The sequence below is a fragment of the Giraffa tippelskirchi genome, chromosome 6 (assembly GCF_054371585.1).
Source record: "Giraffa tippelskirchi isolate mGirTip1 chromosome 6, T2T-mGirTip1v1.2.pri, whole genome shotgun sequence".
In the NCBI taxonomy this organism is placed as follows: Eukaryota; Metazoa; Chordata; class Mammalia; order Artiodactyla; family Giraffidae; genus Giraffa; species Giraffa tippelskirchi.
The window spans coordinates 20696404-20719822 of NC_137280.1; the positions used below are offsets into that span (position 1 = coordinate 20696404).

At 38.0% G+C, this 23419-nt stretch overlaps 1 long non-coding RNA gene across 1 annotated transcript in view; it reads right to left on the reverse strand.

Annotated features, from left to right (window-relative positions):
* LOC145510609 (uncharacterized) overlaps nt 1-23419 on the reverse strand; it is a 134257-nt gene that overhangs the window by 75092 nt on the left and 35746 nt on the right. The gene's annotated exons all lie outside the window — the stretch shown is intronic.

Below are 23419 nucleotides of genomic sequence, written 5' to 3' on the forward strand. Positions count from 1 at the left end.
TTGCAGATTAGATTTCATTATAGGTTATTAAAAGATAATGGGTAAAATTCCCTGTGTTTTACAGTATATCCTTGTTGCCTATCTATTTTATATATAGTAGTTTGTTAATCATATACATCTAATTTGTCCCTCCTACCTTCCCTTTCCCTTTTGGTAACCACAATTTCTTTTTTAATATCTGTGAGTCTGTTCTGTTTTGTATATACTTTAATTTGTAATTTTTTTTACATTCCATATAAAATGGATGTCATACAGTATTTGTCTTTCTCTGACTTATTTCACTGAACATAATATTATCTAGGTCCATTTACATTGCTGCAAATGGCAGTATTTTATTCTTTTTTAGGACTAGGTAACATGCCATGATTGCATCTATGTCTTAGCTATCATAAATACTGAGGCTATGAAACTAGGGGTACTTGTATCTTTTTGACTAAGAGTTTTTGTTTTTCCCAGATGTTTACCCAAGTGAAAATGCTGGATCATATGGTAGTTATATTTTCAGTTTTTGAAGAAACCTCCATACTATTTTCATAGTGGCTGAACCAATTTACATTCCTACAGACAGTGTGTGAGGATTCTCTTTTCTCCACATCTCCCCAACTCTTTTTATTTGTAGATATTTTGATCATAGCTAGTCTAGACAGTTTAATAATAAATAAGGAGAATGAATCAGTAATAATTTGAAGAAAAACTTTCCAAGAAAAAAAATGTTCAGAACCAGATGGTTTCACTGATAAATTATAACAAACATTAAAGAAAAACAATGCAATCCTTCTCAAACTATTCAAAAAAAATGAACAGGAGTGAACACTCCCAAATTTTTACAAAATGAGCATTACGATGACAATAAAGCCATATGAAGGCACTACAAGAAAAGAAAACTACAGACTAATATCCCTGATGAATATAAACACAAAAACTGCCACCTGTATATTAACAAATTGAATTAAACAGAAATATGAAAAGGATCACATACCATGAGCAACTTGGTTTTATCCTTGGGATTCAAGGATGGTATAACATACAAAAAAAAAATCAATAGATTTGATATACCTAGTTAATTACGATGGTGCGATCACTCACCTAGAGCCAGACATCCTGGAATGTGAAGTCAAATGGGTCTTAGGAAGCATCACTACGAACAAAGCTAGTGGAGGTGATGGAATCCCAGCTGAGGTATTTCAAATCCTAAAAGATGATGCTGTGAAAGTGCTGCACTCAATATGCCAGCAAATTTGAAAAACTCAGCAGTGGCCACAGGACTGGAAGAGGTCAGTTTTCATTTCAATCCCAAAGAAAGGCAATGCCAATGCTCAAACTACCGCACAATTGTACTCATCTCACACGCTAGCAAATTAATGCTCAAAATTCTCCAAGCCAGGCTTCAACAATATGTGAACGTGAATTTCCAGATGTTCAAGCTGGTTTTAGAAAAGGCAGAGGAACCAGAGATCAAATTGCCAACATAAGCTGGATCATCGAAAAATGAGAGTTCCAGAAAAACATCTACTTCTACTTTGTTGACTATGTCAAAGCCTTTGACTGTGTGGATCACAATAAACTGTGGAAAATTCCTAAAGAGATGGGAATATCAGACCACCTGACCTGCCTCTTGAGAAACCTGTATGCAGGTCAGGAAGCAACAGTTAGAACTGGACATGGAACAACAGACTGGTTCCAAATAGGTAAAGGAGTACATCAAGGCTGTATATTGTCACCCTACTTATTTAACTTCTATGCAGAGTACATCATGAGAAATGCTGGGCTGGATGAAGCACAAGCTGGAATCAAGATTCCCAGGAGAAAAATATCAATAACCTCAGATATGCAGATGACACCACTCTTATGGCAGAAAGTGAAGAAGAACTAAAGAGCCTTTTGATGAAAGTGAAAGAGGAGAGTGAAAAATGTTGGCTTAAAGCTCAACATTCAGAAAACTAATATCATTGCATCTGGTCCCATCACTTCATGGCAAACAGTGGAAAAAGTGGCTGAGTTTATTTTTGGGGCTCCGAAATTACTGCAGATGGTGATTGCAGCCATGAAATTAAAAGACTCTTACTCCTTGGAAATAAAGTTATGACCAACATTGACAGCTCATTAAAAAGCAGAGACATTACTTTGTACACAAAGGTCCGTCTAGTCAAGGCTATGGTTTTCCCAGTAGTCATGTGTGGATGTGAGAGTTGGACTATAAAGAAAGCTGAGCGCCAAAGAATTGATGCTTTTGAACTGTGGTGTTGGAGAAGACTCTTGAGAGTCCCTTGGACTGCAAGGAGATCCAACTAGTCCATCCTAAAGGAGATCAGTCCTGAGTGTTCATTGGAAGGACTGAGGCTGAAGCTGAAACTCCAATACTTTGGCCACCTGATGTGAAGAACTGACTCATTGGAAAAGACCCTGATGCTGGGAAAGATTGAAGGTGGGAGGAGAAGGGGACGACAGAGGATGAGATGATTGGATGGCATCACCAGCTCAATGGACATGAGTTTGAACAAATTTTTTGAGCTGGCGATGGATAGGGAGGCTTGGCGTGCTGCAGTCCATGGGGTCACAAAGAGTCGGATACAACTGAGTGACTGAACTGAACTGAAACAACAACAACAGCATAGTGATCAAAACAGTATGATACAGGCATAAAAATAGACACATAGATCCATGGAATAGAATCACAAGTCCAGAAATAAATCCTCACATAGGGTCAACTAATGGCTTCCCCAATGGCTCAGCAGGTAAAGAAATCTCCTGCAATGTGGGAGACACAGGAGCCATGGGTTTGATCCCTGGTTCAGGAAGATCCCCCGAGTGGCAACCCACTCCAGTATTCTTGCCTGAAAATTCCCATGGACAGTGGAGCCTGGCAGGCTACAGTCCATGAGGTCACAAAGAATCAGACACGACTGAGCAATTAAGTACAACACAACAAAGGGTCAACTAATATTCCACAAGGAAGCTAAGAATACTCCATGAGGACAAGCTAGTTCATTCAATAAACAGTGTTCAGGAAACTGGAAAACCACATGTGAAAGAACAAAATTGAATCCCTATATCACACCATACACAAAATTCAACTTAAAATGGATTAAAAGCTTAAATGTACAATACAAAGCTATAAAACTACTAGAAGAAAATATACAGCCTTACTCTCTGGCACCTATTGGCAACAGTTTTTTTTAATATGACTACAAAAGTACAAATAGCAAAAGCAAAATAAACAAATGGGACTTCATAAAACTAAAAAGCTTCTGACCAGCAAAAGAAACATGAAATGAAAAGGCAACCTATAGAATGGCAACCTACAGAAAATATTTGCATACCATCTGTCTGATAAGGGGTAATATTGAAAATATATAACACATTTAATTCAACAGCAAGAAGAAAATCCAATTAAAAAATGGGCAGAAGATTTGGATAAACATTCTTCCAAAGAGGATATACAAATGGCCAACAGGTACATGAAAAGATTCTTAACATTACTAATCATCAGGAAACTGTAAATCCAAACCATAAAGAGTTATCACCTGTTAGAATGCCTATCATCGAAATAAGTGATAACAAGAGTTGGCAAAGATGTGGAGAAAAGGGAATTCTTATGCACTGTTGATGGGAATGTAAATTGGTCAACCATTATGGAAAATAGTATGGAGTTCCCTCCAAAAATTAAAAATAGAACTAACATATTATCCAACAATTCCACTTCCGGGTATAACTCCAAAGGAAATGAAACCACTATCTTGAAGAGATATCTGCAACTCATGTTTACTGTAGCTTTATTCATAATAGCCTAGATATGCAAACAACTTAAGTATACATTAACAGACAAATGGATAAAAAAGTGCAGAATATTTATATCATAATTCAACCACAAATAGAAGGAAATCCTGCCTTTTGTGACATGGACCAGGAGGGCATTATGCTAAAAGAAATAAGTAAGACAAAGAGAAGTACTGTACGTTCTCATTTATATATGGAACCTAAAAAGCACTAAACGCATAGAAACCGAGAGTAGAATGTTGGTTACCAGGAGTTAGGGATGGGGGAAATGGGGAGATGTTGATCAAATAGTCAGAACTTCTAGCTGTGAGTAAGTTCTGGATATCTCAGGTATAGCATGGTGATTATAATTAATGTATGTAATAATGTTAATATCTCAATAAGGCAGGGGGAAAATAGAGGCTTATTTAGTAACAAGGAAGCACAGAATTATGGAGACAAAGACTAAATCCTAATGTTTATGTATTTTGCTCATACACTTACTAAGAGGGCTGCTAATGGATCAGATTGAATACAATAGCACTTGAAGAGGATCCTGTCTGTCCAATGAGAAGGAAAAATAAGAGCACAGATGATAGGAAGAAAATACCTCTGTTGCACAGGTATATATTATGCTTTTCTTTATGGAAAACCACAAAGATTTAATGAAGCAGAAGATTTAACAAGGTGACAATTTTCCTTTTCCATGAGAATTCCTTAGGGGCTGATTTTTAAGAAAGGGAGGGATAAACATTCAGAAGGATAGATACACAACACTTTGTGTGTGGTTTTCACAAGGGAGGGAGTCATGTAGTCACGTTTTTGAAATGCATATGTGAGTATGGGGAATCGGTAACAGGATGACAGCTTTCAGATGTGGAACATGAGCTAGGACAGCTGGTTGGCAGTGAGTGAGCTGATATTTAACAACTGGAAAAAGAAGAATTATTTGGAAAGAGGTAGACTTAAAGAGAATTTTAAAAAGATTTTTATATAATTGACTGCAGAAGATCTTTACCTCTCTAAATTAGTCAGAATTCAATTACTAAAATGGAAACCACACAGTTTTTTTTAATCAAAGATAACTTAATATAAGAAATTGGTTAATCAATTGGAGGTTAACTTATTAGAGGTTAAGTATCGGTTAGTATCCCACGGACAAAGGAGCCTGGTGGGCTACAGTCCATGTGGTCGCAAAGAATCGGACACGACTGAAGCGACTCAGCATGCATGCATGCACATAGGTTAATCCTGGAAGGCTGGCAGTACAGAATGGAAGCACAAAACAACACAGAGACAGTAATGACAGGAAGCAGTTACTAACCCCAGCTTTGCCCATCTACAAAGAGAGGTGGTTGCGATTAGCAGAACATATAAGTCTAAAGAAGGGGCCCCAGAAATCCAGCCACAGCCAAAACCCAGACCTCTGAGGGATGAGTGCTACTTAGCTTGTGCTCACATCTTAGGATCAATGAGGTTGATTCTGAGAATGGTAGAAGAATCTGAGAGCTGGAACAAACTGTTTCTAAAATAGGGAGAAGAGACATTGGTGGGGTGAAACTGGCAGGAATAGCAAGTAAATAATAAGACACAAATTCTTTCTTCCCATTCCTATATTTTAGCTTCCCCTTAGAGCTCAACTTTTGGCCAAACTTAACAGAGAGCCAGATGGCAAAGGAGAAATGTAATTTACAGAGTATCAGCTCCAGCATCACAAAGCCAACTAGAGAAGATGGGTTAAAGCTGAGAAAACTGCCTAATCACTGACCCTCTCTCATTAAAAGACCTGTGGTAAGGATAAATATTATTTTTCAGAGCTTTCTGGATTCAGACTTGTAGTTCCAAGTTGTGTTAAAGATAAGATTGCTCTCAAGTTGGCCTAGCTATTAAAGCTTCAAGCATAGGTTAACATCTCTAAACCCTGTAGCCTTTACCTGGCCAAGGCATTAAAAAAATCCCTGAATACAGTATATTTAATACTGTATGATTAAGTGCCATTATTCCCTCTCAGTGGTGTTATATAATTACTTACCTAGAAAACCATGAAATGAAAAGCAGTGTGGGTTTCTCCTCCTAATAGTAGATTTTTTCCTTCTCACAATGTTTGTGCTTCCCTGTAAAGCAACTTGATAAAATGCAAGAGGACATGGATGTGTTCACACGACTGAACAACAACATGGTTTATAGTTGGTCCTCTGTCCCATATATCCTCCCAGATTTTATATCCAAATGCATAAGGAAGCTACACATTCACTCAGAGAATTTTTTGTATGTCAGGGTTTGCCAGAGTGCAGTACAAGACATACCACTGGTGGTTTGATAAGAATATTTTACTTAATGCCTAGATGGTACTTCAGCTTCACTCATCAGATGCTGACATTCACAATCCAGTCTCAGAAGGACTATGTCAGAAGCCTCTGTGTACCTTATTTGACTCTCCTCTCCTGTCTGTTCCCTCTTCCTGATATGTTTTAGGGATTCTGGCTTACCTTCCTGCAGCAATTTCTTGGCCCATTATCATCCCTCAGCTCTTATTTTAGCAATCTTGCCTTAACTTTCTTTCTTTAATTCTCTCAGTGTCTCAACTTGGGCCTCAAGTGCTTCTTTATACTCCCATAAGCCCCATCATTTCATGGCAAATAGACAGGGAAACCATGGAAACAGTGAGAGACTTTATATTTTTGGGCTCCAAAATCACTGCAGATGGTGACTGCAGCCATGAAATTAAAAGACACTTGCTCCTTGGAAGAAAAGTTATGACCAACCTAGACAGCATATTAAAAAGCAGAGACATTACTTTGCCAACAAAGGTCTGTCTAGTCAAAGCTATGCTTTTCCCAGTAGTCGTGTATGGATGTGAGAGGTGGACTATAAAGAAAGCTGAGCACCAAAGAACTTATGCTTTTGAACTGTGGTGTTGGAGAAGACTCTTGAGAGTTCCTTGGACTGCAAGGAGATCCAACCAGTCCATCCTAAAGCAAATCAGTCCTGAATATTCATTGGAAGGACTGATGCTGAAGCTGAAACTCCAATACTTTGGCCACCTGATGCAAAGAACGGACTCATTCGAAAGGACCCTGATACTGGGAAAGATTGAAGGCAGGAGGAGAAGGAGATGACAGAGGATGAGATGGTTGAATGGCATCAGCGACTGAATGGACATGAGTTTGGGTAAGCTCTGGGAGTTGATGATGGCAGGGAAGCCAGGCATGCTGTAGTCTATGGGGTCAAAGAGTCGGACACGACTGAACAACTGTATTGAAGTGAAGCCCCTATTTTTTCAAACAACAACCCTGCTTAAATTTTAGTCCCCAGGGTCCCCTTTCTGCAGCCCACCCACTATTTCCATGTCAATCCACACAGCTTCCAATTTCTCTCAGTTTCTAGTTCCTTCTTCAGTATCTGTGATAATAGTATCTGTGAGACTATTGGTACTGTGGTATCAGTATCTATTGATTTGAGATTCACTGTCCTCCAATTTCCCCTCTTCTTTTTCTTAATTCAGTTTCCCTTCGCAACATCTCCAGATGTTTATTGTGCAGCTGAAGTCCAGCTGTTTCTTTCCTTCTCCTTTCTCTTACCATCTTCCTCTTTTCTGAGTTCAGTCTTGGAACTTGGACAGCCAGCCTCAGGCCACTTCTCTAGGTTCTATATTGACATCTCAAGCGCCTCACTTCTTTAGCTTCAAGAGTAGTTCTTTCATCTAGAGTTGTGATCCTTCCTACTTTCACGCCTACATTTTTATTTTTAACTAAATATATTTAAGAATAAAAAGGATCCTTGGAGAAGGAAATGGCAACCCCCTCCAATATTCTTGCCTGGGAAATCTCATGGCCAGAGGAGCCTGGCAGATTAAAGTCCATGGGGTTGCAAAGAGTCCATCATGGCTGAACGACTAAATCAACACCACCAAAAGTGATCCTACTTAAAGAATATTATTAAATAAACCAGAAGTGATGGTATACAAAAGGGTTTATGTTTGGGAAATATTCTCCTGAAGGTCTTCAGATGATTAAAAGAATGAGTGGGTGTGTCTAGACTTCTCTAGACTCTAGAAGTCTCACCGGACTTCTCTAATGACAAACATGTTGTTTTCAAGGTTCTAAGTAAGATTCCATTTAAGAAAGCAATCTGTCATGGAATCCATGATCTTCAATGGTTGGATATGGTTATTGCTTCTATTCCGTGATATTTATAATTTTCCTGAACTTACTTCCTGGGGAAGAGGAAGCCTGAAGTACTAAGTCAGAGCTAAAATCTTGAGGGTATGTAGCAGACATAGTGAGGAGGCAAAAGAGTTTGGGAACAAGAGTTATTGCATAGACTGAACAGACCTAGGCAATCTAGTGGAGGCAAGGATCCAATATAGCAAATAGAAACACATTCATAGGGAAAAGGTTGTTGAGCACCCAAGAATATAGATCAGACCAGGAAGGCTAACGGTGGTGAAACAGGGTGTGACCTGAAGAGATACTGTGCAGCACTAAAGTACGTAAGCATTACAGGTACTTTTGCTAGGTGGCTGCAGTTCCAACCGTCCTGCAGTTGGAGGAGTTGTTAGGAGTGTGGGGATCATACCTTTAATGGTACCAACAATAGAAATGACCAAACTGCAACAATAGTAACTGTCAAAAGGAACAAAGCATTTAGGAAAACCACACTGAATATATGTAGCCCTTGTTACTTATAAATTATTTACTGAGTGAAACAGCTTTTTATTGTATTAAAGTTCCAGGGTGCTTAGCAGAAATGGAGAAAAATGGTGAGGTAAATGATATAATAGTAGCTTATGGTATTGTGATTCATGCAACATTGGGCATAAAGTGATTCTTCAGTGACTTCCTGAAAAATAACTGAAATGCCTAGTTGTTTAATAGTATTAAAATGGAACTGCCATGGAATTCAACAGCTTTCAACAGAGCTCTTGTAAAATTTCACTTCCTTCTTCCGTTTTCTCTTCTACCCCTATCCTCACCCAAATTGATAAGTCTGGAATATTTTGACTTCTTCCTTCTCTCTATGGTCACCCATGCATCAAGATTTTATTTCAGAGAATTTAATGCTTTCAACCTTGAGGTTATTATCAAAAATTCCTTTCGAGTATGGAGCTATCAACCCATGTTAGTAATTATACATTTAAAGTAATTATATATTTATAACTAAGTTTATTGACCACTATCTTTCTTCTCATCCTTTCCTATTATGAAGTTTTGCTGTTGGTGTTTTATTGTTTGTTTTGTTCAGGTGCTTTCATCTCTATTTTTGCTAGAAAGCATACATAACAATATACTTAGACCTCCGCATTTTTACACATATCTTCCACTATCACAGTTAATAGTTTGATTGAGTTCAGTCATTTCTCTTAGTAATTGAGTTCACTTCAGTTCAGTCGCTGAGTCGTGTCCAACTCTTTGCGACACCATGGACTGCAGCACGCCAGGCCTCCCTGTCCATCACCAACTCCCGGAGTTTACCCAAACTCATGTCCATTGAGTCGCTGATGCCATTCAACCATCTCATCCTCTGTCATCTCCTTCTCCTCCTACCTACAATCTTTCTCAGTATCAGGGTCTTCTCAAATGAGTCTGTTCTTCACATCAGGTGGCCAAAGGATTGGAGTTTCAGCTTCAGCATCAGTCCTTCCAATGAATATTCAGGACTGATTTGCTTTAGGATGGACTGGTTGGATCTCCTTGCAGTCCAAGGGACTCTCAAGAGTCTTCTTCAACACCACAGTTCAAAAGCATCAGTTCTTCAGTGCTCAGCTTTCTTTATAGTCCACCTCTCACATCCATACATGACTACAGGAAAAACCATAGCTTTGATTAGATGGACATTTGTTGGCAAAGTAATGTCTCTGCTTTTTAATATGCTTTCTAGGTTGGTCATAACTTTTCTTCCAAGGGGTAAGCGTCTTTTAATTTCATGGCTGCAGTCACCATCTACAGTGATTTTGGAGCACCCCCCCAAATAAAATCTGTCACTGTTTCCATTGTTTCCCCATCTATGTGCCATGAAGTGATGGGACCGGATGTCATGATCTTAGTTTTCTGAATATTGAGTTTTAAGGCAACTTTTTCACTCTCCTCTTTCACTATCATCAAGAGACCCTAGTTCTTATTCACTTTTTGCCATAACAGCGGTGTCATCTGCATATCTGAGGTTATCAGTATTTCTCTTCGCAAACTTGATTTCAGCTTGTGCTTCATCCAGTCCAGCATTTCTCATGATGTACTCTGCATATAAGTTAAATAAGCAGGGTGACAATATACAGCCTTGACATTCTCCTTTGTGGATTTGGAACCAGTCTGTTGTTCCATGTCCAGTTCTAACTGTTGCTTCCTGACCTGTATACAGATTTCTCAGGAGGCAGGTGATTTCTCAGGTGGTCTGATATTCCCATCTCTTTAAGAATTTTCCACAGTTCGTTGTGATCGACACAGTCAAAGACTTTGGCATAATAAACAAAGCAGATGTTTTTCTGGAACTCTCTCACTTTTTCAATGATCCAACAGATGTTGGCAATCTGATCACTGGTTCCTCTGCCTTTTCTAAAACCAGCTTGAACATCTGGAAGTTCATTGTTCACATACTGTTGAAGCCTGGCTTAGAGAATTTTGAGCATTAATTTGATAGTGTGTGAGATGAGTGAAATTGTGTGGTAGTTTGAGCATTCTTTGGCTTTGCCTTTCTTTGGGATTGGAATGAAAACTGACCCTTTCCAGTTCTGTGGCCACTGCTGAGTTTTCCAAATTTGCTGGCATACTGAGCACAGCACTTTCACAGCATCATCTTAGTAGTAGGAGATGCTATTCCACTGTCTTCTAACTTCAAATGTTGCAGAAGAGAAGCCTGATGCTTTTCATTTATAGATTACTTGCTATTTGCAGGATTTTCTCCATTTCTTGGATTTAAAAATTATTTCCAGGATATATCTGTGTTTTATTTTTCATATAATCTGCCTAAAACACTGTAAGTAATACCCTTTTCTCTTGTCCTTTTAAACAATCTTCCTTTTAAGGTTCGAGATCGTTAATTTGTCAATCAACTGTGATCATTCTTTCCTCTGTTGTTGAGTTGCTAAGTTGTGTCCAACTCTTTGTGACCCCACGGACTGCAGCACTCCAGGCTTCCCTGTCCTTCATTATCTTCTGGAGTTTGCTCAAGCTCATGTCCATTGAGTCAATGATGCCATCAAATAATCTCACCTCTGCCACTACCTCCTCCTCCTACCCTCAGTCTTTCCCAGGATCATGGTCTTTTCCAATGAGCCTTTTCTTAAATTTACCTAATTTATATTGGGAAATTAAAAATTAATTAAAAAATACATGCTAAACATCACTCATTATTAGAGAAATGCAAATCAAAACCACAATGAGGTACCATTTCACACCAGTCAGAATGGCTGCTATTCAAAAGTCAACAAGCAATAAATGCTAGAGAGGGTGTGGAGAAAAGGGAACCCTCTTACACTGTTGGTGGGAATGCAAACTAGTACAGCCACTATGGAGAACAGCGTGGAGATTCCTTAAACAACTGGGAATAGAACTGCCATATGACCCAGCAATCCCACTGCTGGGCATACACACCGAGGAAACCAGAATTGAAAGAGACACGTGTACCCCAGTGTTCATCACAGCACTGTTTACAATAGCCAGGACATGGAAGCAACCTAGATATCCATCAGCAGACGAACGGATAAGGAAGCTGTGGTACATATACACAATGGAATATTACTCAGCCATTAAAAAAAATACATTTGAATCGGTTCTATTGAGATGGATGAAACTGGAGCCCATTATACAGAGTGAAGTAAGCCAGAAAGAAAAACAACAATACAGTATACTAATGCATATATATGGAATTTGAAAGATGGTAACGGTAACCCTATTTGCGAGACAGAATAAGAGACACAGATGCAAAGAACAGTCTTATGGTCTCTGAGGGAGAAGGTGAGGGTGGGACGTTCTGGGAGAATAGCATTGAAACATGTATATTATCATATGTGAAACAGAACACCATTCCAGGTCCAATGCATGAGACAAATGCTCAGGGCTGGGGCAATGGGATGACCCAGAGGGATGGGATGGGGAGGGAGGTGGGAGGGGGGTTCAGGATGGGGAACACATGTAAACCCATGGCTGATTCATGTCAATGTATGGCAAAAACCACTACAATATTGTAAGGTAAATATTACCTTACTAACTAAAATAAATAAATATATTAAAAAAAAATACAGACTCTCCTGCCCCTGGGTTTAAATTATTACAGTAAATTCTCAAATTTGTTGGAGCAATTTTTCTTAAATATTTACATTTTAAAAATTGATTTTGTCTCTTTCTCACCCAGATTCCTTGAGTGGCTTCTCAGTACTTTTAAAACAATATCCAAACTCCGTAACGCAGCTCACAAATCTATGCATGATTTAATCTTTTCAAGTTAGTCTTTCTCTGATCTCCCAATCTATATGGTCTAGTCACAATAAGTGTCGTTCCTTCATTTCCCTGACTTTATCAATATATCACTTCATTACCTTCAGACCATTGTATATGCTACTCTTCCTGCCTTAGATGCTTTCCTTTTGCCTTAAAACTCACTGATATTTCATGTCATGTTAAGTACTAAAGCTTTGAGGACATCTTCCTGGCCCAATATGTCCAATGTAGATTGATCCTTTGTATGTCTTTAACCTCACATATTTCCCTTGTCATATACTTAACTCTGCATGTGATGGGAGTATTTTCTACAAGAAAGAAACATTTTTATTAATTCTTTTATTGATGTAGTAGCCTCTCTACTAGGCTGTAAATTCTGAGAGAGAAGGATTCAGTTTTGTTTCTCTTTCAACTATTAGCTTATATGCAAGCAACAAACACATTCAGGCTAATTTAACTCCTAAAACATTTGTTAAAAGGTCATGGATTAACCCACAATATCAAAAGAAAAACTTAGGAATCATTTTTTAAAAAGGAAGGTAATGTAATAATTACTGTGACCTAGAAAGCAGGATGAACAACTGAGTAAGACCATATCACAAAGAAAAAATAGTGCTATTTTTCTATCCTTGTATCACTCTGCTCATGATTCAGATTCTCATGGGAGAATCCTATTAAACTAATTTGGGCACATCTTAGGCTTATGGTGGGAAATATGTAGTTTCCCAGACAAAATAAGAATGTTGCCATCAATGAAAGGAATGGATGCAGAATAAGCAAAAACAACAAAGGTCTGCTATAAAAGTATTCCCTCACAGCTATAAATATTTGTAGAATGAATGGACATCTGAAGTAGACTAAACTTAGTGAAGCTTACCACTATAAAAATCATAATAGAATATTTGGAATTATTCAAGCCACACTACTGAAGTATGACTGAAATGTAAAAAGTAGTACATATTTATTGTATACAACTCTAGGAGTTTTGAGTAAGTATACACCTGTGAAACCATCACCACCATCAAGAACAGAGATATATCTTCTGTGTATTAGACATGATTTTATAAGATAATAACTGTTACACAAATGTTTGCACATATCTCAAACTTTTCTTGCACTTGCAACAGAGACATTGTCAAACAGAATCTGACTCGATACTCCTATATATTTTATAGAAGAAAATGGAATATGGGACTCTGATTGAAGCTGGACTGCAAAAACCAAGGGCCTTTGGTCCTTGGGTTCCCCTTTGCTCAAGTCTCCAGGCCCCTCCCCACTCTCATCCTATTAGCATTTGAACAGTACTAGGCAGATAACTGGGCTTCCCAGGTCGCATTAGCTCTAAAGAAGTCACCTGCCAGTGCAAGAGACAGAAGAGACCTGGTTTCGATTTCTAGGTCTGGAAGATCCCCTGAAAAAGGACATGGCAACCCATTCTAGTACACGTGCCTGGAGAATCCCACAGACAGAGGAACCTGGTGGGCTACAGTCCATGGGGTTGCATAAAGTCATACACAGCTAAAGCGACTTAGCACATATGTAGGCAGATAATTGTGTGCCCTGCTGAACAAAGGTCTTACTACAAAGAGCACTGGATTAACACCACTGGTCTAGATGAGAAGCAATCTGCCTAGAGGGTAGTACCACCGGATGAAAATAGGAAACCCTAAGACCTAATTTTTCTATCTGTGAACTGAGAAGGGCTTTCCACAAAAGAGCAGGGAAATAGAATTGTTTTTACATTGCATGGTAGGTTTCCAAATGTTTGATTGTTTTCTTAAACTGCAAGACATTTAAATCTGTGAATTCAATTATTTATTTATAATACTAAGCTTATCTTACGTGTGGTAACTTTCTGAATATCCTACACATAGCATCTAACTATAGGATCTAGAGATATAGGTTATATTAATGTCAACAACATTTCACAGTGTTTTTAAAATCAATTGATCCTCTGAAACTTTCAATATTTTTGTAGTGTATTTTCTTGCAATTTTTTCCAACCCTTTTTATACTTAAAAAAATTAATAAACAGAAACCTCAGCTAAACAGAATCAGGAGACCAGAAAGGGGCACTCAAGCCGTGTGAAAACAGCAGAACCCAACAGGAAAAAGAAAGACTCCTCTTCTTCCCTGGCAAAGACCCAGCCAATGAAAAACCATGAACTATTTACGATAGCCCTCCCAAAGTCCTTTTTACCCTCTATAAAAGAGTTCATCATCTCTTTCTGCACAGCAACTTGCATGAGGTTAACCAGGGTTGCAGACTCCAAATTGCAATTTTCTGCTGATCCTGGATAAATCCATATTCACTGGAGAAATATTTGGCAGTCCACATTTGTTTCAGGTCAACATTTTTGTGGTCTATAGGAGACCAGAGAAGACCCTCAAAGATTCTGGGGCTAGTGAACAAATGGGTACAGGACCCACAGTTTAACTCTTTATCACTCACTGCTTTTCTCACTAAGGCTGAAGTTTGAAGGTCTTTCTCCTGGATCCAAGCTCATGACCTCTTTGTGTTTGAAGTTCTCCAAGCTTTATTCAGGATCTATTTTAAGTTTTCATCTTTCTGGTTAAGGCTTTGTTCTTTATGCAAGTACTCATTTGGCGCTTTGGTCTGATTTTGAAATAAAACTATTTCAACCAGTTCTGGCTGAGAAGCAATCAGCCCATTCGTTTGGGAAAAAGGAATAATTCACTGAAACTGTGTACGTTTGGCCATTGGCCCTTTCTTTTGGAATAAGGGCTGTTCTCTGGAAACTGGCTGAAAAACCCTTTGCTTGGCTTCTCTGCGACTAAGCTGCTTCCTTAGAACTGGCTGGTATTAGCTTGCAAGCTGTTTGAATTGAACTGTTTGAGCTGAAAGCTGAAATAATTGAAAATTGTTCCTTTACACTACAGAAAAACCTCTGAAAAATGGGATCCCAGTTATCTAAATATTTTGAAGTTGCATCCCATAAAGGGACTCTGGCTGATTTCATGTTAAAAATCACCATCTTCCTCATTTGTATTTCTAACTAAATGGCCTGACTAGATCAAAAGCAATTGAGAATATCAGTGGCCATTATGGAGAACTTTAGAAATCCCTGAACTCAGTTTTCTTAAAATCAACTGGACTGCAATAGCTCAAAATTTTCCAAAACTGAATGGAATGCTTATTTCAATTGTTTTTTGAGGCTTTCCAACATTATCAGGAGTCTAAAACTGCCTGTCTGCAAAACAAAGTTTTAAGATTAACTGAGGTAAACAGAGATAAAATGGCTCCTAAAGCCTCGAAACCATGGAAACAGTGAGAGACTTTATTTTCGGGGGCTCCAAAATCACTACAGATGGTGACTGCAGCCATGAAATTAAAAGATGCTTGCTCCTTGGAAGAAAAGCTATGACCAACCTAGACAGCATATTAAAAAGCAGAGACATTACTTTGCCAACAAAGGTCCGTCTAGTCAAAGCTATGGTTTTTCCAGTAGTCATGTATGGATGTGAGAGTTGGACTATAAAGAAAGCTGAGCACCAAAGAATTGATGCTTTTGAACTGTGGTGTTGGAGAAGACTCTTGAGAGTCCCTTGGACTGCAAGGAGATCCAACCAGTCCATCCTAAAGGAGATCAGTCCTGAGTGTTCATTGGAAGGACTGATGTTGAAACTGAAACTCCAATACTTTGGCCACCTGATGCGAAGAATTGATTCATTTGAAAAGACCCTGATGCTGGGAAAGATTGAGGGCAGGAGGAGAAGGGGACGACAGAGGATGAGATGGTTGGATGGCATCACCGATATGATGGACATGAGTTTGAGCAATAGAGTTGGTGATGGACAGGGAAGCCTGGCGTGCTGCAGTCCATGGGGTCACAAAGAGTTGGATACGACTGAGTGACTGAACTGAACTGAAAGCCTCGAATCCTTCTTGCTTGGCTTTGTCTCATGCTCCACCTCTGGCAACATCTTTTCTCTCTCCCTCAGGTCCTCATGGCCAGACTCTGCCTCTAATGCCATCTTCCTCTTTCCCTTCTACATACCTATTTTCTTGCTATACCATTAGTGCACCCATATTAATTCTCTCTCCAACCTTGCCCTTTTCTCTGAAAATTTCCGCTTTCCTTTTTGCTCTGAATTTGTCAGAACTTTTCCCTTTAAAATGAAGCCTTGTGAGATCCAGAGGTTAAATCCTTAATTTCTTTTATTCCCTGGACTAAAGCTGAACTGTGAGCCATATTCAAGTCAGTTCAGTTCTGTCGCTCAGTCAAGTATTTTTCCCAAATAACTGAAATCCTCACAGATTTGTTGAGGAATTTAATACAGTCATTAAAACTTATCAACCTGGTTTCTCTGTCTTATATTAGCTACTTCATATTCTTGTTGGTGAGAGCCAGTGGCAGCATTGGATGAAAACCTCTAATTGGGAAAATCCTAAAAGGTCTCTAAAATTACAGCTAGGAGACCAGCTCAGTAACTTATTGTACAATCAGCCTCTGGCAATTGCTATGCGACTTCATCAAGCAATTCTTAGGGATTTTCCTAAGCCCATTGATTGGAGCAAAATTCAGACTTGCCCACAAAAATTCTGATGTATCTGTTCATGTTCAATACAATCAACTTCAGATTATTTATAAAGAAATTGTCAGTCTTCCTCCAGATGTTGATTCCACCCAGGGAAGTTTTTAAATCTATTTATACTAATGGGCTACACTGGGACCCTTCCATTCTAGCATAAAGGACCAGGAATCCATGTCCATCCAGATTTACTTAATCTGACAAACTAGCTGTCTTGCACTCTAGATGAGTAACCTAAAAGGAAGATCGCCAAAATTCTTAATCTTCAACTTCAACAAATAAAGGCTCCTAAATGAAACTAAAATTCTGTCAGTTTCTGCTATTACTAAAAAGAACCAATACATTGGAAAAGAGATTGTCATAAAATTAAGCACTTCAAACACCATCAACCCTCTAACCCACCTTCCAATGTCCTGCCAATTCTCAGTGATGGGGCTTCAGGGAACAGCTGGTGCTCTTGCCAATACCCTCTCTGAACTGGCTTGGAGAAACATTTCTCCAGATTGAGGATGACTCTCTCCCAGTCCTGGCTGACACTGGAGCCATACTTTCTGTGCTCAACCCCACTACTATAAGGCAGCCCCTGCATCAGAGTACTAAATCAAGTCAAATAGTGGGGTTCTTAATGAACCCTAAGAGGTTCCTGTCTCTGGGCATATTCCCTTTTATTTTCTCTTTTGAGAGATACACCCTCTTTTCTACTTTCCCTCCACCTCTATCAATTTACTAGGCCAAGACTTCTTAAAGAAGTATATTGTTAGAATTTCTTTTCTCCCAAAAGGGAGTAGTAATTCTAGTATTTGACAATTGCTGTCAAAGTAATCAACCAGGTGAATTAAATGACCTCTTTGACATCTTATATTTGCTCCACCTCTGATGGTACTAGACGAATTCTGAAAACATGATCATTTGTCCCTAGTTGAATCAGTTACCACCTTCCTTATGGGCAAAATCTCCAACTGAAATTATTAATAGCAAAATTCATGGTGGACCTCCCATCAAGATTCACATAAATCCCACAAAATCTCTTCCCAGAATGAATCAATACCCTATAGGTAAAGAAGCCCTTTAAAGCATAAAGTTCATAGTATAATATTACAAGGCTCAGGCTTCACTGTCCTTTGTACCCAGACTCGGTAACATTTCAATTTTATCACTGACAAAACCTAATGGCTAAGGGTGGAAGTTTTTCCAGGACCTCCAAGCAATAAACAACATTGTTATCCCTTGACATCTTGATGTTCTTAACCCTTATATGGCACCACCATCCATTCCCACTGGAAGGAAATTCTTTACTGTAACTGATTTATACAGTGCATTCTTTAGTATTCCAATTGATTAAACTAACCAATACCTTTTTGCCTTCACTTGGGAAGAGATACAATTCACCTGGACAATAATGCATCAGAGAGTCCTTCTTATTTCTCATAAATCCTGAAGGTTGATCTGAATTATATGAAGTTCCCTAGGAATTCTACTTTGTTGTAGTATGTGGATGATTTGCTTCTTTGTTCTCCTTCACAAAGCCTCCTTGATTAAGATTTTAGCTTTGAAGGGATACAAGGTCACCAAAGAAAAATTGCAACTTGCCCAAAATCAGGTGTGATATTTATGGCATCTGACACCAGAATTAGAGCTACACCTAGATCAGATAGACTTCATGTAGAAACCCCAAAACTAAGCACCAATTGTAAGGTTTTCTTGAGCATGTTGGTTAGTTGCAAAATCAGACCCAAATTTCTCTCTCATAGCCGAATCTCTGTATGTTTTACTAAACAAGAACAATCCCAACTCAATTTTATGGGAAGAACTGGACAACAGAGTTTTCGATCTTAAAGAAGACTTTGATGAACCCACCTGCTCTCAGGCATTGCAATGTTCAGATTTCCCTTTTCCTTTCTATATATGCCCTTGGCATACACACACAAAAACACAGGGACCAACATCAGTCCATAGGGTTTAAAGCCAGCAACTAGACCCTGTGGCACAAGGATATCTTCTGTCTTAAAACCATTACGGCCACTAAACTTTTGATTAAGACCACCAAGAAAATCACTCTGGAATCCCCTTTAACCATTTCCATTTTTGGACCTCATGTAGTAAAAGCTTTCTTGAATTCTCAACACACTCAGCATTCCTCAGTCAGCCCCCTCACTTCCTATGAAGTCCTTTTGTTAAATGTTCCTCACTCTTTTATGTTATAGTTATCTTGACCCAGATACTCTTCTCCCCTCCATCAGCAATGAAGTTCCTAGACTGCTTATGCTGATGGATCACCTCCTCACTCCATATGATGATCTACAGAAAGATCTTCTCGGTAATGCTGACTTCTCATGGTTCACTGGTTTTTCTTATTTAAATGGTCACAATGGCAAACATTGCAGTGGGTATGCTACTGCAACTCCTTTAGATTTTGGTGAAGCAGTGTCTATACCTATAGTTATTTCAGCTTAGCAGGATAAATTATGTTTTACACTGATCTGTACTTTAGTCAAGAACAAAACTTCCAGTGCTTAGACTGATAGAAAATATGCTTTCAGAGGAGTAGCTCATGATTTTGGAAAGTTGTGGAAGCAACATGGCTTCCTTACTTCCAGATGAATAAAAAAAAAATTGTAAATAGCCCCATGTTGAGGAATTATTGGATGCAATACTTTTCCCTGCCACTTCAGCTATTATTAAGATTCTGAGGCTTTTTAAACATGACTCTGAAAGGTAAGGGATATCACCTTGATATTTTCACAAGAAGCGCTGCCCTTAAAGGGACCAATAGCAGCCAAATCTTTGTCATGTTCCTAAGAGATATTTTCCCAAATGATATCTAGACAAATAGGCTGCAGAAGCCCAACAAATGGCTCCAGAAAAGGAAAAGCAAGATTTGAAATCCAACAACTCTTGATTTGACAAAAGAGAAATCTCTGATTTGGACCAAAGAACAACCTAGTCCTAACAGAGACTCTAAATGCCCACTCCTCACTCCTCTGTATGCATTAAACTATTGGTATCCTGACAAAATGATAGTATTCATGAATCAACATTGGAGGAAAAATGTTAGCAAGGCTGCAAAAATTGTCTACTTAACTTGTTCCACTTGTACGATGTATAATCCAAGGAAGCCTGTTCATACTGCTACCTGACATTTTAAACTGCCTAGTGGAACATTTGTAGTCTGGCAAGTGGATTTCATATAATCTCCTCCGTCTTACGAATATAAATATGTTTAAGTCATAGTCAATATGCTTTTAGAGTGTACTGAAGCCTTCACTTGATAATAGACTACCATCTCTTCTGAAACTAAAGTTTACTTGGAAAAGGTTATACCTACCTCAGAATTCTTCTCAAACTTCATGGTTATCAAGGAGCTCACTTCATTGTTCAGGTACTTACAACAAGTTAAAACTGTTTGGCTCATTTTACATTTTCACTGTGCTTACCTCTCTTAATCCTCTGGGTTAGTTGTATGCTCTATTAAGACTCAATTTTCATTATAACACTCAGTTGACAAAATTTGTGGAAATCTTCCAACCAAATACCTTGGCCAAAATATTGCCATTGGTCCTTCTAAATCTCATATCCATACCTTTTGAAACTCATAAACTCTCACCAGTAGAGACCTAGTAGAATGTTGCCAAGCATTTGATGAGGACAGAATGCTTCAGATGATCTCTAATGTCTAAGATATTGATAACATATAGACATTAGATAAAAAGTGCCTGAGAGTTTCTTCTTATTACTTGTATATAATCTGAATAGGTTAACCAACATTTTTTGCCCATAGTGAGACACTACATTGAGAAAAGATCCTTCTTTAAGGGACAAAGAGCCACTGAAACTAGAACACTTGCCTCCTGATCAGCAATGCTTTCAGAGAAAGTTCTTGATCAAAAGGGGGGAAACATAAAAAAATTAATAAACAGGAACCTCAATTAAATAGAGCTGGGAGACCAGAAGGGGGAGTTGTCATACCCTGCGATAACAGCAGAGCACAAAAGGAAACAAAGATTTTTCTTCTTTCCTAGCAAAAACTCAGCCGATGAAAAGCCATGGAATCTTTGTCTACTATGACCCTCCCAACTTCTTTTTCACCTCTATAAAAGCATTTTCCTTTGCCATGTGGGGACTTGAACATGGCTTATCATGATTGCAGATCCCAGACTGATTGTCTTCTGGCCCTCAAGAAAGTCATCTTTGCTGGAGAAATATCTGGCAGTCTATTTGTTTTAGATCAACAATACCTAGGAGCAGTAGATTTGAGCTCCCTGCATCATACAGCTAATTCCCACTGGTGATCTATTTTACATATGGTAATATATATATATATATTTCAATGTTACTCGTTCAATTTATCCTTCCCTTTCTTCCCCCCACTGGGTCCACAAATCTGTTTTCTGTGTCTGTGAAGGTTTAGAAGTGAGTTCACTAAAGAATGTCCTGTTGGAACAAGAGGTAAAGAAGGTAGCTAATACCTGGTATATAGGTATAAATCTCACATTTCTTCCTTCTTTCCATTCTTTTTTTTTCTTTTCTGAAAAAGTGAGGACACACTCCATACACAGTTTTGAATCTTAGAATTTCCACATGGCATTCTTTTCAGTTAAGTAATCTTCAAAGATATTTTAATTATTTTGTATTATTCTATCATTATTGTACACTTATTTATCAGTTTTTAAACATCAGTTTAGAAGTCATGCAGGGATTTGGGCAGAGTTTATATTTGTATATTGGAGTGTATAATTTCCAGGTCTTGTGTGGCTCTGAACTCTATTATTTACTTCTTCAGGCTATTAAGGTTGTCTTTTCTCACCATCTGACCTGGGGAAGTTGTAAATATTTCTCAAGTTTCTGCTCACCATTGGATCTTTTCTGGTGCCATCAAATGATTTTTTTTTAGTATTTTTGCCCATGTTTTATAAGTGTTTATCTGTGGAGGAATCTCTTGACCTCTTCCTGCCTCTGTTATAGAAACTTTGCCCATGTCACTATTATCACATTATTAAAAACCTTTGCTAATTTGATAAAGAGAGATAAAACCAAGGTCTCCTGCATTGCAGAAAGATTCTTTACCACCTGAGCTTCCAAAGTGAAAATTAACTAATTATTTAATGTTATAGTTCAAATGTTTAGTGTCATTGAGCATTTATGTGTATTCAAAACTATAAATGCAGGATTTATACCTATATCCCAGGTGTTAGCTGGCTATTCGTATTTTCCCATTTGTAAATTACCTGCTCACTTCCCTTGCCTATTTTGAAATTCTGGAGTCTTATTTTTTTTCTTATTGATTAAGAAAAAATAATAAGAGGAGTCTTTATTATTCAAATATTATTATTCTGCCAAAATGCATGTACTCACCATCTACTTAAGAATCAGAATACTAAACTGTGAATCTACTTCCTGATACCATTTGCCTGTATCCCCTCAGTTAACTCTTCATTTGAATTTAGTATATGTTACTCTCACCCAAGTTTATGTCAGTTTATGACATAGGCCATAAAAATATATAATGTTGCTTTTTCATTTTCAAATGCATACGTAAATGATACCATGCCATGTATATCCATCCATCTTTTAAACTTAACATTGTATTTGTACATTTTTCCATGGTGAAACATATCTCTATTTTATTCATTTGAGCTACTTTTAAATACTTCTTTGTAATGCATTTTACTGACAGTTTCATGTTTATAAATTTTTTGTTACTATAAATCTACGCTATTGCAAATATTTATGTACATTTTTGTGTCTCTGTGCACAAGTCTTGAGATTTTTCTACAATTTTATGAAAATTACTATCCAATAGTGACTAATTTACACCCCTAATAACAGTGTATTATAGTTTCCATTTCTCTATATGTTTGCCAATGTTGGTACTCTCAGAATTTAACATTTGCCAATCTGATGAGTGTGAACGGATGTCACACCTTTAAATTTTGTGTCTTCTTGATTGTTGATGTTGTACTTATTTCTCAATGTTTATTATATATTTTTTCATCTTTTCAAAATCTATATTAACTGTCATTGTACAGATATATATGGAGTATTAATTATGTTGCAAACACTTCTCACATCAGTATTTTAAAAAATCCTTGTCCTGAGGGTACAAAATATAAGAACAAAGTGGATAAATAAATTATATCAGTTCTGTTCCAGTGTACCTGAACAAGTTTCTAACCAATAGGTCTTCCCAAAGATAACAACTGTAAACTCTGGACAACTGAGCTAAGTTACCTAAAGACTCTGAAGAGACAAGAAAAGCATACAGATTCTGAAGGAGACTCAAAACATAAAATATGGACAGACACAGGATAAGTTTCCTGTTTTTATATCCTTTATCTTGAGGACAAACAGACAGGCTGCCAGTGACTCCACATGAGGCAGGAAGAACACTGATAGAAAACTTAGAGTCACTCTAGCTTGATGAACTAGGGGACACAGTTTGGGGCATCCACAGTTGCTGGAAAGTAGAAAGGAGAATACTGAACACAAAGAGCTAGAGGGAGAAGGCTCAAGTTGTGGACAATTCTGCCCAAATCTCTGTCTGATTTCAGAATCATGTAAGGATGAGGCAGATTGCAAGCAACTCAGGAAAGGGGAAAACATAACTGAATCAAGACTTGAGTTGCTGATAAAGTCTGTGTTTATAGTTTAATTAACTACATTGCCTACTAAAACAG